Genomic DNA, 15614 nt, shown 5'->3' on the forward strand with positions numbered 1-15614 from the left:
CGCACGTTCCTACTCATGCCCTTCTGCGCACTTGTACCCGTGCTCTACGCACATTTCGACCTGCGCTCTGTTCGTGCACCTGTACCTTGATGTGCACTTCTACACACAATTCTACCCACACCTTGATGTGCACTTCTACACACAATTCTACCCACACCTTGATGTGCACTTGTACACGTGCTTTACACACATTCCTACCCACGCTCTCTTCGCCCACCTCTACATTTGCTCTACGCACACTTCTACCTGCGCCCTATTGTGCACTTGTATCTGTGCTCTATACACACTCATACTCGCACTCTCTACAGTAGACCTTCACCTGCACTCAACTCTGTGTATCGCTACTTGCATTTAGCCACCCGCATTCACCTCTTTATTTTATTGAATGTACTTCTCGTCGCTTAAAACATTTGAACTTGGAAGTTCATAAGACAGTATTTTAGAGTCAAAATTTTGGATTTTCTACTCTAACTACCTTCTCATATAGTGAATCGAGGTTGTAAGAGACATTGCTTCTCTAGCTCCTGTTTGACTCAAGTTGTTGTCGTCTAGAGTTCGTTTTCTTCATAATTTTGATTCTCTTGCTATCTCGACCATCTGGTCATATAGTGTTCCAAGCCCCGAGAAGACTTTCTTCTCTCCCATTTCTAGGCCATATATGACTACTCACTCACAAAACCTACTAAAGAGAAGTACTTACATTTGAATTCCAGTAAGCAGATTCTAAGAAAAAACAGAGATGAAGTGTTGACGTTTGAGAGGGCTTCGCATCCAAACCGCGCTGCTGGATAGCCGAAGGGCTTTCGTGAATTGATCTAAGAGGGTGTTTTGCTCGGGCTTTTCCCATGACCCCAATAGCGGTGAGGTAGGTGCTCTAGTTCATCTCTTCATCGTTCTTTAAAATCCTCTCACAAGTTGGACCCACTTATCTGCACAAAGTAACACCACGAGACGCGTGAGCGACCCTCGTGAGGCCACGCGGTTGTTCGAGAGGGGCTCAGACGCAACCGATCCGACCCAGGCCCCGACCAACTGGTGACTCCACTGGGGAAAAGCCACCCTATAGTTAGCACAGACTGCTCTCAAACATACACTTCATCTCTTTCTTTCTTAAAAACTACTATGGAGTCCTCTTTCATCCAAATTGAGGATTTCATCATCCCCACATTTTCGAATTCACCCATGGTAAGTGAGAGTTTTCAATCCGCTGCTCCCATGTATTTCTTGAGTGGTCACTCTGGACCTATCACTCTAGCTCAAGCTAAGGGAAACGTGGGAAAGGGTACTCAAACCCTTCATTTCCTATCTATTGACATCAAAGGCAAGTCCATTGATGTCAACTGCATGAGTGGTCCTAAGACCACCTCTCTTCATGCTCACTGTACTACTGGTAAATGCTCTACCAGTCATAAGCTTAAGAGTGGTTCTAACACCAGTCTTCTTCTTATAGTTGGTTCTTCTAAGACCACCATCTCCATAGGTAACCGTAGTTTAGCATGGATTGAGTTGAACAATGTAGGTGGCTACAACCCACTAACACCAACATTGACGATATTGATGAATCTTTGATTCTGCTTTTTTGAGACCATGGGGTTCGAAGGTTAAGAAGTGTCAGCGATTGCATTTGTGAGGATAACGTAGCAGAGAACTCAAAAGCATGAAAAGATAAGCACAAGAGGTAAACCAAAGATAAACACAAGAAGGTAAACTGCGTTATGAAGATAAAGATCACACCCAGCAGAATCTGTGATCCAATTGGTTAGATAAACTCAAGATGAAGATAAAGGGTGAAGATCAAAAGATGGGAAATGCATTGTTATCCCTTGAATAACTATAATTCAGCACTATAAAAGTTATTACTTCTCAATTGAAGAGGAGGTCGCACATTTTTTATAGACACAGTCTAATAGAGAGATAAAGAGTTCTTCAAAGGTTGTGCCTCAGTAAGAACCAAGAGTAGAAAAGAAAGTAATATTCAAGACATGAGGAAAGAGATAATCATCTCCTACGATTCATTTGAGGCTCGTTCCTTTTTGAAGACCTGACTCGAAGGATAACAAGTCCCTACTTTGTTTTACATGCATATGGGCTGATATGCCATCGACGTTATCTTTTCCCTTTAACATGTATGTGTTTTCTTATTTAGAAACAAATGTATAGGTTTCAAAGTCAGAATCAAAGGTGTTCGGCTTATTTTAATTCTTCAAAGTCAATGTAAATGTAACATAGGATTAAACCTCTAGAATTGCTCAGTACCCAATATAAATAATAAAGTCTGTGTTTCTGATATGAAGTGCACGAGTGAATTTGGCCCCGAATGTGATGACCTTTGGTTTCTATATGGAGTCTAATGTGTATCTAACCATTCCACATTTCTTTTAATGCATCCACATTTCAAAGAGACTATAGCTGGAGATGCAGCTGACAGGTACGACTGACTCAGTGGATACTAACTCGGAAAAAGAGCTGAATAGGCCACCTGTGAAGAATGGTGAGGGACCGAGGCAGCCTGAAGGGGTTGCATCAGTTGGTGACTATACATGAACTAAGGAGGGTCACATCTGGATTGACTATGGGATGGATGGTCCTGTGGTCGAGTTGGCTCTATGAATGTTGGAGGAAAGAAGATTGGCAGTGCCAGCTCGCCAACAGGGTGGAACTCACATGACTTTGTTGTTCAGGGCACTAAAGAGGTCCTTTGACTCTGACCTGACCGATGACTCAATGCCCTAGGTGAGGCATGTGGCTCAACAAGGCCAGCACACCTCAGGAAGGCCTAGACTACAGGTAAGTTCTTAAGACACTCAATTGAAAGGGACTCGTAGTCTGTAGAATTGGATAAGTGTGAACCTTGAGAAATAGAGGCATGACTTGATGAACTCTTGGGTTTAGGCAAAGATGTTTGACTATCTAGTTTTCCTTGGTGGCTAGCTGTCACAACCCTGCCCCTGACCCCTTTACCATACGCGACGGAGGGTGACCGGGTTCCTTGACTTTAAGGTAGCGTGTGTCACTCAAGTTAGAGTAGAGTCAACGCCTTTATTTCAAAAGTCAAAGCAAACCATGGAAGAATAACTAAATCAATAATTCTAAGTGTAAATGAATAATTAAAATTTGGAGAAGCCATACATCATAAAAAGGGCATTACATAATATTCTTTTAAAAAATATTACACTTGAGTCTGGGGCACCAGGGCCCAATAGTACATACTTTCCAAGATAAACAAAATTCAGGGCTAAATTGCCCAACCACCTACAAGATCTGAGTTTCTTCTCAAGTTAATAAGACTTCAACTCCCAACTGCCAAACATGAGCTTCTAGCCCTCGGCCTGATGCTATCAATCTCCAAGAGGGGAGATATAGGGGGATGAGCTATAAAGCTTAGTAAGTAGATCTAAGTACTGGTCCATTCATGCATCATAAGCAGTTCTTCCAATTATAAGAAGTCATAATGCAGCAGTCATGGAATCAGTAATCAGATCAATGCATCAATTACAGGCATCATATTCAAATGTCAGTTATCATTCAATCATTAGCATTCACATTCACTATTCAATTATTACCCACTCACTCTGTAGTTCACCTACTCCCGAAGTAGAAGCCCTATCCATCAGGCTAAGCCAATCCCATTGCTTATGACCTCTACCGTACCTCAGGAGGGAGAGCAATGACAAGTGGGTAAATCCACTTTGTAATGCCCTCATACTCACACACACGGTCCCCAGCGTGCACTGGGGTTTTCGATAGGCACTTACCTTGCACGACATCACTCACTAGTCTCATCATATAATTTTTGGGGGGTGCGAACCTCCCATTCCATTTCACCTAACCCCCTCATATCATTCAGCAAGTTAGGGAACATTGCCAGCATCACTTTTCTCAGTGTAATAGTATCCACTATCGATGGGTGTCCCATCGCGTAGCGTATAGTATCAGTTGGTTAGGTGCCTCAATCTTGCCTTTCGGGTTGGGATGACCTAGTGGCACGTGTCTAGGGTTTCGAGGGAACCCTGAAGTTGAGATCGCTCTCTCGGGAACCTTGCTCAAGAACAAGGGCAGGTATACCAACCGATGAGAGAGGAACTTAAGGTAGGTTTGGTACTTACTCGGGCTGGCTCGAGTGGGCGCCCTCTTCGATCACGAAGAAAGCCCCCAATCCTACAACTGATTTGAAATCGCCTCCCTTGGTCTGTACTCTCCTGTTTATGTAATCACACACACATGGTTATTATTACAGGACAAGTGGGCCAAGAGACCTCACCTTATCTTTGGGCGAATGTACACAGACGTACACATCCAAAAGAAGAAGAGAAGAATGAGAGAATAGAGATTGGAGTGAGAAGAATTTTACCAAGCGGTTAGACTAACACGGTGACTAGACAAATAGATGATTGACTTGACGTGGTAGCAAGATGATCACGATAACTCGGACCGACGCAACAACATTACTACTAGACGACAGTACCAATATCGACTAACTTGACACAATGGCTAGTCTATCGTGGTAGTAAGACAGGCACAGTAACTCTGATCGGCACAATGGCATTACAGCTAGACGACATGACTACCATGACAATGTTAGTTTGGACCTCCCTTGAAGAAGAAAGAAGAAGGAAAAGACAAAGAGGATGAAAATAAAAGAAGAGAGAAGGGGAAGAAAAGAGAAGAGAGAGTAAGGATAAAGAGAAAAGAAAGAGTGAAGAAGAAGAGAAGAATAGAATGGAAGAAGGGAAAGAAAGAAGAAAGAAGAAAGAAGAAAGAAGAAAAATGGAGAAAGGTGGAGAAAGAAAGAAGAGGAAGAAGAGGAAGAAGAGAGAGAGAAGAGAGAGAAAGGAAGAGAAAGGAAAAGGGAAACATGGTCGGCGATGAAGTCCCGTCGTCCATGACAGGAGAGAGAGAAGAGGATGGAACATGGACGGCGATGAGCTTCCGCTGTCCATGACGAAGAGATGAGAAACGGCAAATTAAAAACATAGACGATGATAAGCCTTCACCGCCTATGACAGAAGAAAGAGAAAACATGGACGGCGATGTGCTTCCACCGTCCATGACGAAGAGATAAGGACAGAGAAAACATGGACAGCGATGAGCTTCTCCTATCCATGATAAAGAGATGAGGTGAGAGAAAACACGGACAGTGATGAGCTTCTGTTGTCCATGATGAAGTGATGCGGAGAGAGAAGACACAGACGACGATGAGCTTTTACCGTCCATGACGAAGTGACAAGGAGAGAGAAAACACAGATGGCGATGAGATTCCACCGTCCATGATGAGGAGAGAGAAAATACATGGACGGTGATGTGTTTTTTTCGTCTATGATAAGAAAAGAGGAGAGAGAAAATACATGGATGGTGATGAGTTTCTACTATCCATGACAAAGGAGGAGACTCAGACAGTGGCCCGGCCCGCGGCCCGGCCCGCCACTCGGGTTAAGGCTCGGTCCATTGTATGTGTTTTAGAGGAAGTCATCATGCCCGACGATAGATCTCATTGTGCATGAATGGAAAAGAAAAGGAATAGGGAGAAAGAAGGAAGAAGAAGATGAAAGACATACACGGCGATTGCCCTCTGCCATGCATGTTGGAGAAGAGAGAGAAAGAAAAAGAAAGACAAAGGTCAAAAGAGGAGAGAGAAAGAGAGAGAAGAGGAGGAAAGAGAAAGATATAGATGAGAGGAGGAGAGAGAAAGATATAGATGAGAGGAGCGAGAAAATTATCTTACCGAAGGTTATCAGCTTTGTCCTTCTCCCTCCTCTCTCTCTCTCTCTCTCCAAGACGCACCCACGATCTCAAGGAAAATCTCAAATTGTATTCATAAATGGGTCTTTTTACAATTAGGTTTAGCATGTATTTATAGAATTGGGCCCAAACATGGGTGGATGCCAAAAAACTAGCTAATTGATGATAACTACAATTATTATGAATTAAAAAAATCTAAAAATAGGGTACAAAATAATATTTTTGCCTCTGCTCAACAATACATGAAATTTAAAACAATCGCTATTACTGCCCTAGAACATGTGTGATCTTCCATAGGTGATTCGGGGTTGCTACAATGCTCGTTTTGCCGAAAGATGATTACTTTCTCGTTGGGCTTGACATGATGATCGATTTGATACCAATTTCAATCTACGGATCGCGTTTTTAGGCCATGATCACACGACTTGAAATTCACATGGATCTTGGAAACTTTAGATCGATAGTGTGCTCATTTCTTGATGTTTTTCTTGGGCTTCTTTGTTATATCGCATTGAGCATGTCGTCATGATCGCGTTGCAACAAACACAGCTCGATTTTGTGTCCAAATGAAGATTTCATAACTTTTGGGTTTTGGTTGGAATTTACAGTAGCTTTGACGCCTGCGTGTGCTAAATCCAACCATTCGTCGTACGAGGTGTTCGGACCAGAGATAGCCCTAGACTTACACACACGATGGAACTAGTCTCGCGTCGATCCAGTGTGTGAGTACCGTGATTTTTCTGCTCGAATTGGTCATGGTGCTATTGAATTTTCTGCAACTTTTGTTGCGAATCGTCAACTTCTCCCTAGCTTTTCTCCCTTCCCATGTGTCTTCACGGGGCGTACCACATATCGAAACACTCATCTTGATGAGACAGACGCGCTCATTGTATGCCTGGGCTTTATTGACCAGCTTCCTCTTTATTCCGCATCGGGGACCCAAGGTTCTGAAAAATATCTTCAAACATCAGTATAACAGTATCCACTACCGATGGGTTCCCCATCGCGTAGTGGCCAACATCACAATATCATAACAAAACAATACACACTACCAATGGATGTCCCATTGTATAGTGGTCATTATCACGACATCATAACATGCTCAAGCATTAAATTAATTCATGCTAAATCAATGCCTTATGACAGATAATTCAGATTTTCATCATGCAAAGTTTGAGTCTTACTCAGAACTATCCAGTAGTCACATAACATTGTGACATCTAGAATAAACACCCATTATATGAGGCCTGTCACATTGCATTTACGCTTAGTAGTCAGCATTAGTATTATGGCACTAGTCATGCAACACGAGTCATGGAACTATTACAGTAGCATGTCATTTACCAATTTTCACACAACACATAGCTGCATAGTACCGTTCACATAATATTATGACATTTAGTATTCATCACATGAAAATTATCATATAGCACTCACGCTTATCTATCATCAAAGATGACGCTATGCCACTTGAGTTGCTTAGTGAGCAATCCAGTAAAAGGTAACACAATACGAGCATAAGACTACAATTTTTGTGACGTATAATGGTGATGTACCCCTTTTTTCGAAGGTGTAACTCCCAATTTAGGGAGAATTTCCAAATGATTTAAACATGCAACTGTAAGCTCGCACATAGATATTTAAAATGGTGGTGGTTTGAAGAAGTTTGGACATCGTTTGACAAGTTAAAAGCTCGACACAAAGTGAGTGACAGTTGCTGGAATTTCCTGCAAATGTGAACAATGACATACCCTCATATTTCGGGGCATAACTCTTGATTTATGAGGAATTTCAAAATGAGTTCAACGTGAAACTTTAATTTCATTCATAGATCTTTCAAATGGTAGTGGTTTGAAGACTTTTCGATATCATCTGGTCACTAAAAAGTTCGGTGCAAGAAACACTCACAGTTCATGAAAATTTACTTTTTACAAGTTTGGCATGCTTCAATTAAAATACAACATTTCATAAGCCAGAATGAAATTTGGTGTAAAACGTTATTCATGTTAAACTAACTTGCAAGTGAGCTACTCCATAAACTTAACAAGTTTATTTGTAATACTCAATCAATCATTCAGCATCATTTTGATGCAACTACAACCATACCCTTTACGTCATAATTTTCCTCATCTTATTCCTTGAAATCTATTACTATCAAATCAATTGATGCATGAGCCCTAAACCTACTTACTTGATGCTCACGGTGTCTTCAGAAGTCCCACTCGCAGGCTACTTCAAGGTCCTAGCACAAGCTCTCTCCAATTGCAGCAGTTGGTTCCAACTTTGGCTCTAGGGAGAGAGAGTATGAGAGCAAGTGAGGGGAAGAAAAATGGTGGTGGAAAGGGTTGGGAGACTCAAGGTGGGTGGGATCCACTGTGGCTGACCGGGTAGGTGGAGACGTTACTGTAGCTGACAAGCACGGTACTAATAAGTGCAGCGCTGACATGTACGACAATAATACGTCTTTTCCTTCTTCTCTCTCTTCATTGTTGTGTGTGTTTTCTTCTCTTCTCTCTTCACTGTCGCAGACACTTTGCCGCACGCATTTTCTTCTCTTCTCTCTTCACTGTTGTGCTTGTTTTCTTCTCTCCTCTCTTCACTGCTGTGCGCACTCCACTGCGTGTGTTTTCTTCTCTTCTCTCTTCACTGCCGCATGCACTCTGGCACACATGTTTTCTTCTCTTCTCTCGTCACTGTCGCACACACTCTGCCGCGCTCATTGTCTTCTCTTCTCTCTTCACTGCCACACGCACTCCGCCTTGCGTGTTTTCTTCTCTTTTCTCTTCACTGCCACTCATCGGGAAGGTCTGGGTCATTACATCATCCCCCCTTTAAATAGGATTTTGTCATCAAAATCGTATTGCTGTTAACCAAAAAGGTGGGGTTACTTATCCGAGATTTCGTCCTCCCATTCCCATGTCGATTCTTCTCTTGAATGATATTGCCACAACACCCGGACCAAGGGAATCTCTTTATTGCGCAAAACCTGCATTCTCTTGTTCAATATCTCAATTGGTTGCCCAACATAGGTCAAGTCTTCCTTGATCGGGATTGGTTCGTACTCCAAGACATGGGACATGTTAGACTAATATTTTCTTAGCGCTATACATGAAAAAAGTCGTGAATGTTGGCCAATACAGGCGGTAGCGCAAGCTGGTATGCCATGTTTCCAACTTTTTTAAGGATTTCAACAGGCCCAATGAATCGCGGGCCCAATTTTCCTTTTCTGCCACAGCTCATTATGCCCTTAGCTGGTGATACATTCTAGAAGACCCGATCACTCACTTAAAACTTGAGGTCTCTCCTGCGATTGTCGACATAACTCTTTTGCCGACTTTGGGCTACCCTGAGTCACTCTTGAATTATGACAACCTTCTCAAAGGTCAATTGAACAATTTCGGGCCCCAACAATTTTCTTTCGCCCACCTCATCCCAACAGATGGGTGATCTACATTTCCTTCCATATAGAGCCCCATAAGGCACCATTTGAATACTGGCTTGGAAGCTGTTGTTATAGGCAAATTCTATTAGAGGCAAATGGTCTTCCCAGCTTCCCTTAAAATCAGTAAGACAAGCCCTTAACATGTCTTCTAAAGTCTGAATGGTTCTCTCTGATTGCCCATTTGTCCGGGGGTGAAAGACGGTATTAAAGATTAGTTTGGTTCTCAAGGCTGACTGCAGACTCGTCCAAAAGGCTGAAATGAACCCTGTAACTAGATTTATATATTTGGTGCGTCAAACAGCACTAGGACCACAGCCATTGGATCCTGCATGGTTGAAAACCTTTATTGGGTCAAATTTTGACTTAATCGGGTACTCCAGGATAAAGTTATACCAAAAAGGGGTAAGCCGCACACTATTCCCATGTGGCCACCCTGCACTAAAACGCCATTAAAGGTGGATGTTTTTACAGTCACGAGCAATTAATTTTGGGGCCCATATCTCATTAGTTCTAAGTCGGATTGTGCTCAAATTTGGCAAACGTGTTCGTCTCATCAAGACGAGCATTTCGATATATGGTACGCCCCATGACGTTGCCCGAGCAAGGAGAAAAACTAGAAAGAAGTTACTGATCCATGAAGAAAATTGCAAAAAATTCAGTAGCAGCACGCCTCACTCGAGAGGCCAAATCACGACGCTCGCATACCTGATCAGCACGAAACCAATTGTATTATGTGCATAAGGTCCGTAGCTATCTCTGGCCCGAACGTCGCCAACGATGAACAGTTGAATTCACACACGAAGTTGTCGAAGCTGCTATAAAGTTCGACTATCGGATTTCATGATTCTAGCCAAAAACTCAAGACGACAAAAATCTTCATCCGGACATGAAATCAAGCTGCGTTTGTTGCAACGCGATCGTGATGGCATGCTCAGTGTGTTTGAGCCAAGAAACTAAAAAAAACATCAAGGAACGAGCACACTATCAATCCAAAATTTTCAAGATTCATCCAAAATTCAAGTCTCATGATCATGGTTCAAAAACATGATTCATGGCTCGAAGTTGGTATCAAAACGATCGCCATGTCGAGCCATACAAGAAAATAATTATCTTTCAATCAAATGAGTATCAAAACAATCCCGAATCAATCATGGAAGATCACGCAAGTTCTCGGACAGTAGTAGGACTATTTCAGAACTCCACACATTGTTAGGCAGGGGCAAAATAGTCATTTTGTACCCATTTTTAGAATTTCTTTTAATTCAAGTAAATTGGAATTATCTAGGTAGTTTTTGGGTGTACACCTATGTTTTAGCCCAATTTTATATAAACAGGCAATGCCTCATTGTAAAATGGCTGGATTCACTTTCTTGGATCAATAAATAAAGTTCTGAATTTTGCTTGAGCTCGTGGGTACGTCTTGGAGATAGAGAGAGGAGAAAGAACAAAAGGGCTGGTACCCTTTGGTAAGGTAACTTTCTCTCTCCTCCCCTCTTTCTCTCTCCTCTACTCTTTTTTTTCTCATCTCTATCTATTTTTCTATCTTCTTCTCATCTGTATCTCTTTTTCTCTCTCTTCATCTCATCTCTTTCTCTCTTTCTCTCTTTTCTTCTCATCTCTATATCTCTCTCTCCTTCTCATCTGTATCTCTCTCTTTTTCTCTTTTCTTCTTATTTATATTTCCCTTTCTAGTCTTTGTCTAATACAGTTGATAAAGCCTAGCACTGACTATATCTTCTCTCTCTTCTCTATCTAATACAGTCGGTAAAGCCTTAGGACGATTGCATCTTCTCTCTCTTCTCTGTCTGACATAGTCGGTGAAGCTTAGCACCGACTGCATCTTCTCTCTCTTCTCTGCCCAATATAGTCGGCAAAGCTTAGCATCGACTACATCCTCTCTTATGTCTAGCACAGTTGGTGAAGCCTAGCACTCGACTGCATCTTCTCTCTCTTCTCTGTCTAGCGTAGCCGGCAATGCCTAGTGCCGACTGTGTGTCTCCCTTTCCTCTCTTCTTAAAATACAGCAGGCAATGCCTAGTGTCGACTGTGTCATTTTTCTCTCTTCTCCTTCTAACCCAGCCGGTAATGCCTAGCGTCGACTGTATCTTCTCTCTCCTCACTTCTTAAACACAACCGACGAAGTCTAGCACCGACTGTGTCCATCTCTCTCTTCTCTTTCCATCTCAACAGGACAGCCAACGAAGCCTAACGCCGACTGTGTCTTCTCTCTCCTCACTTCTTAAACACAACCGACGAAGCCTATGCTGACTGTGTCTGTCTCTGTCTTCTCTTTCCAACCCAGTCGGCGATGCCTAACACTGACTGTGTCTTTTACCCTCTTTTCTCCTTCCTTCTCTCTTCTCTCACATCTTCTCCTTCTTTCTTTCTCTTCCTCTCTTTCTTTCTCTTCTCTTTCTTATTCTCTTACTTCTTACTCTCTCTTTATGACTTTCATTCCTTCTGTTATCCTTTCATTTGATTAAGAAGGCTTGAGATTAGCCTATTATAATAGTCCTATCGTCTAGCTGTAATATTGCTATGACAGAATTACTGTGCTCGATTGATTGCCACAACAAACTGACCATCGTGCCTAACTAGTCAGTATCGGTATTGACGGTTAGTAGTAATCATGTGAACCGGTTTGAGTCACCGAGCCCGTTTTATTCAACCGCTTAGTCACTGTGCTGATCTCCCCACTTGATCAAACTCTTCTTTCCCGCATCTTTCTTCTCTCGTTCTTCCCTTCTTCTTTTGAATCTACACGCCCATGTAAGTTCACCTAAAAGGGCAGGTGAGGTCTACTGACCCACCTGTCTTATAACCTTTGCCATATATGTGTGATTGCAGAAAACTGGAGAATATGAGCCAAAAGAGGCGATTCTTAACCAATTTTATTATTGGGGGGACTTTCTTCGTGATCCAAGAGGGCGCCCATGCGAGCTAGCCCAAGTAAGTCCCGAACCCACCTTAAATCCCTCTCTCACCGGTTGATAATACCTGCGCTTGTTCTCGAACGAGGTTCCCTAGAGAGCGATCTCAAAAGTCTCGGGTCTCCTATAAAACTCAAGATGCATGCCACCCTATCGTTCCATAACAGGAGGACAAGATCGAGGCACCTAACCCACTTGACGACTCCACTGGGGGACTTACTATCCTCAGTCAGATCATTCTTGTTTGGCTAATTTCTTCTTTTATTATATTTTCACACATTACTTATGGATGTTGGGTTCTGTAACCCATTCATCCGGATCGAGGATTTTCTCATCCCTGCATTGACGACTGTCCCTAGGGAACAAGTTCCTCCAACTTTGTTCCCAACCCTTCTTTTGAGCAAAGACCCTGGGTCTAGCTCCCAGGTCTTAACCTGGATTGAAGTGAGCAGGGACTTAAAAGTCCCTCACTCCCTTTCTCCTCGCTCTCGTAGGTCATCCACTCGAGTAACAGCTTAGGGCATCCCCTGTTCTACCTCGAGTCAGCATCTAGGATCAGACCTTTTAAGGCCAGGTCTTGCGCATGTTGATCATATGCATCTCATTGCTCGATGCAACGCCGTCATTGCGCTAACCCGAGTACATAGGAGACGACTTCCTCGTGCTCTTACTCAAAAAACACAATCACACCCTGTAAGGGGCAGGTCTTCACCTGTTCTTTTGTAGACACCTGCTCGCAGTCCTGGGCCTCTTAAAGTCAGACCACTTGCTCGAGCCCAGGTTGACCCCCTAGGTCACCCGTGATCTTTCTTCAAGGGGCGCACATGTGTCGCCTTCACAGACGTTCCCTAACCCTCTACTCAGGCCTCCTCATGAGTCAACCCTGCTCCTCCTTCTTCGAGCTAGCACCTTCAGCCTTGGTAGTCGAAGGTTTTCTCCAAGAGTACCATCCTGAACCAGCCCCGTCACTTTGGTCATGTCTCTGAAGCCCACAAGAGAGCTCGAGGCAATGACCTCATGGAAGATCGAGTCCTTCATCCTCTCTTGCCCAAGATGACTCCAGTCTCTGGTCCTCATCCTCTGCCACACCTGACGGAGACAGCTCTCTCTTGTGCAAGAAGAGATGACCAACAACAACCCAGATCGTAGTTTTGGCGTGAGCTCCATCAAAACCTCAAGGCTAAACGTCATAGAGGTATGCAAATTCTGACCAAAGAAATGACCAAGGTGGTTAGGGCAACCCTTTTTGAGGATCCTCTTCACCTAAACCCCTTCTACCCTCTTCAGATGACAAGGCCTGAAGAGAAACTCCATGAGCCTTGCACTGTGGTTAATGTTGTAGAAAGTGACCCAGCCACTCGTCATCCACAGTCCCAAGACCATCGAGAACTGATCCTCACGCGATCGGCATATAAGAGTCAGATCCAGTCAGGGCATGCTGATGCCCTGATGACCGATCTACCGCGCACAACTAGTCAAGTTTGCAAACCCTCAACTGCAACTAAAGCTGACCTCCCTGAAGAAACAATCAGTGTAACGGTTGTCAGCAATCCTGGTGACGCGCAGGAAGATCGCATCAATAAGTTTGAGGATATGGTATGCGCGATGATGGAAAAGATTGATCGTATATATGCTGCATGCCAGTTAGCTAACCATGAGGTCAATTCCCATCACTCTGATGGTGCACCTCCAAGGCAGCCCCCTCCTTCTGCCTCACAGGAAAATTCTATTCCTCACCCCATCTCTAAGGCAAACATTGACACTATGGTAGCCCATAGCATAAAGAACAGACAAATCCCAGGGATACAGGGTGCGACATCTTATCAAAGGCCGTACCCTTCATATATTGACCAGATCCCGTATCCCTCAGATTACAAGAAAGGGAAATTTCCTTTATTCAACGGAACCATGTCCCCGGACCGGACCAGCATATTGCCCACTTCTAGGCAACACGTTGAGAAACAGCGGCTGATGGGAGACTTCTTCACTGTTAGTGTGTTGAAACCCTTGACGGCCCAACTTTTCAATGATATGCTTGACTTTCTCCAAACTCAGTGCATACGTAGGAGGAAATAGAGAACCTGGTCCATCAACGCTTCTATGTTGTCGAGAGAGAGGTTCAAACCATCGAACTTCTCACCATGACTCAAGATCCCGATGAGCCCATAGACCAGTTCATATCAAGATCGAGAAATTTGGCATCTCACCATCTTAACCCTATGCTTGAGAAGGAAGCAGTCCAAACTTGCGTGCGGAACATGCGACTCGAGATCGCTCTACATGTCGAGGCCTCTAATACGACCTCCATGTCAGAATTGATCTCTAAATCAATCTGCATAGAAAGTCTATCATGCCACCACGGTGGGTCTTGACAACCGTCTGCAAGCTCAGCACACAATCGGGGCAATGGTAGCTCTCAGAACAACACACGGGGCAGTCAACAGAAAGGAGTAATAGTGCAGCTGTCACGATCATTGATTCAAAGAAGGTTCACTTCCAAAATTTGGACCTCTCCAAAGGGGTGAGCATGCTAAAACAACGCCCCAAGGAGGCAAGCAACGACAGTCATACAATCGGGTAACCTCCCTGGGCAACCTTGATCGGGGTGATTATTTCACTAGGAACAAGGTCTACCCCTATGAGAAGGAATGGGTCCTTGTGTTGTTTTGGTTATTATTAAAACATAATATGATCCAACATCCATAATCTAAGTTCCCCGGGCAAGCTGGCCTTGACACTCAGGCGAATTATTGTGCCTACCATCGAAGGATCAATCATGATATTATCAAGGCCTTGATTCAGAAGCCCCAAATAAAGCTTGAAGACTTAACGAAGGCCTTCGGGGCAGCTGAGGCCTCCCTTACAGTAACCATCCAAGAGGAATACGAAATGCCTGGTATCCTCTATGCCTTATTCATTATAATACTTCAGGAAGGCATAATCACATTGAAGCAGGCAAGGCAACCCCGTCACCTTGCTAAGGGAACTGAAGATTGTTGGTGCTCGTATCACCAGATAAGAGGTCACAACCTGTGGGAATGCACCGGTTTCCATGATATATTCGAAAAGAAAATACAACGTCCTAGTAAGTGATTGCCAAGTCACTGCTCCGTCGGTGCAAGAGGATCTCCTAAAGCGGGACCTTCGTATCAATGACTCAAACTCTGTGGAACCCTCGACTTCCCAACCATGGATAGTCCACCATGAGTGAAGTAGACTCAAGCCCTTAAGACGAGAAGCAATTTGCCAAGCTAGGGCCGTTCACATGCCTAGCGAGACGAATCAAACACCACCTCAGAAAACTATAAGGAGACGCACGTCAAGGGCTGCTAGCCGGAGAAACAAGACCGTTCAACCACCAGTTGAGCATGAATTTCTCAAGCCCCTCCCCCACTGTCAACTTTACTGGACTTTATTCCTGGCACGATTCTTCTTCCTTCTTCATCCTGTTAAGAAGATGTTCCCGTACCATCTTCCACTTAGAGTATGTCCAATGAGGGTGA

Source organism: Amborella trichopoda, chromosome 2 (assembly GCF_054954075.1).
Source record: "Amborella trichopoda isolate Santa Cruz 75 chromosome 2, AtrichopodaSantaCruz75HAP2 v2.0, whole genome shotgun sequence".
Lineage (NCBI taxonomy): Eukaryota > Viridiplantae > Streptophyta > Magnoliopsida > Amborellales > Amborellaceae > Amborella > Amborella trichopoda.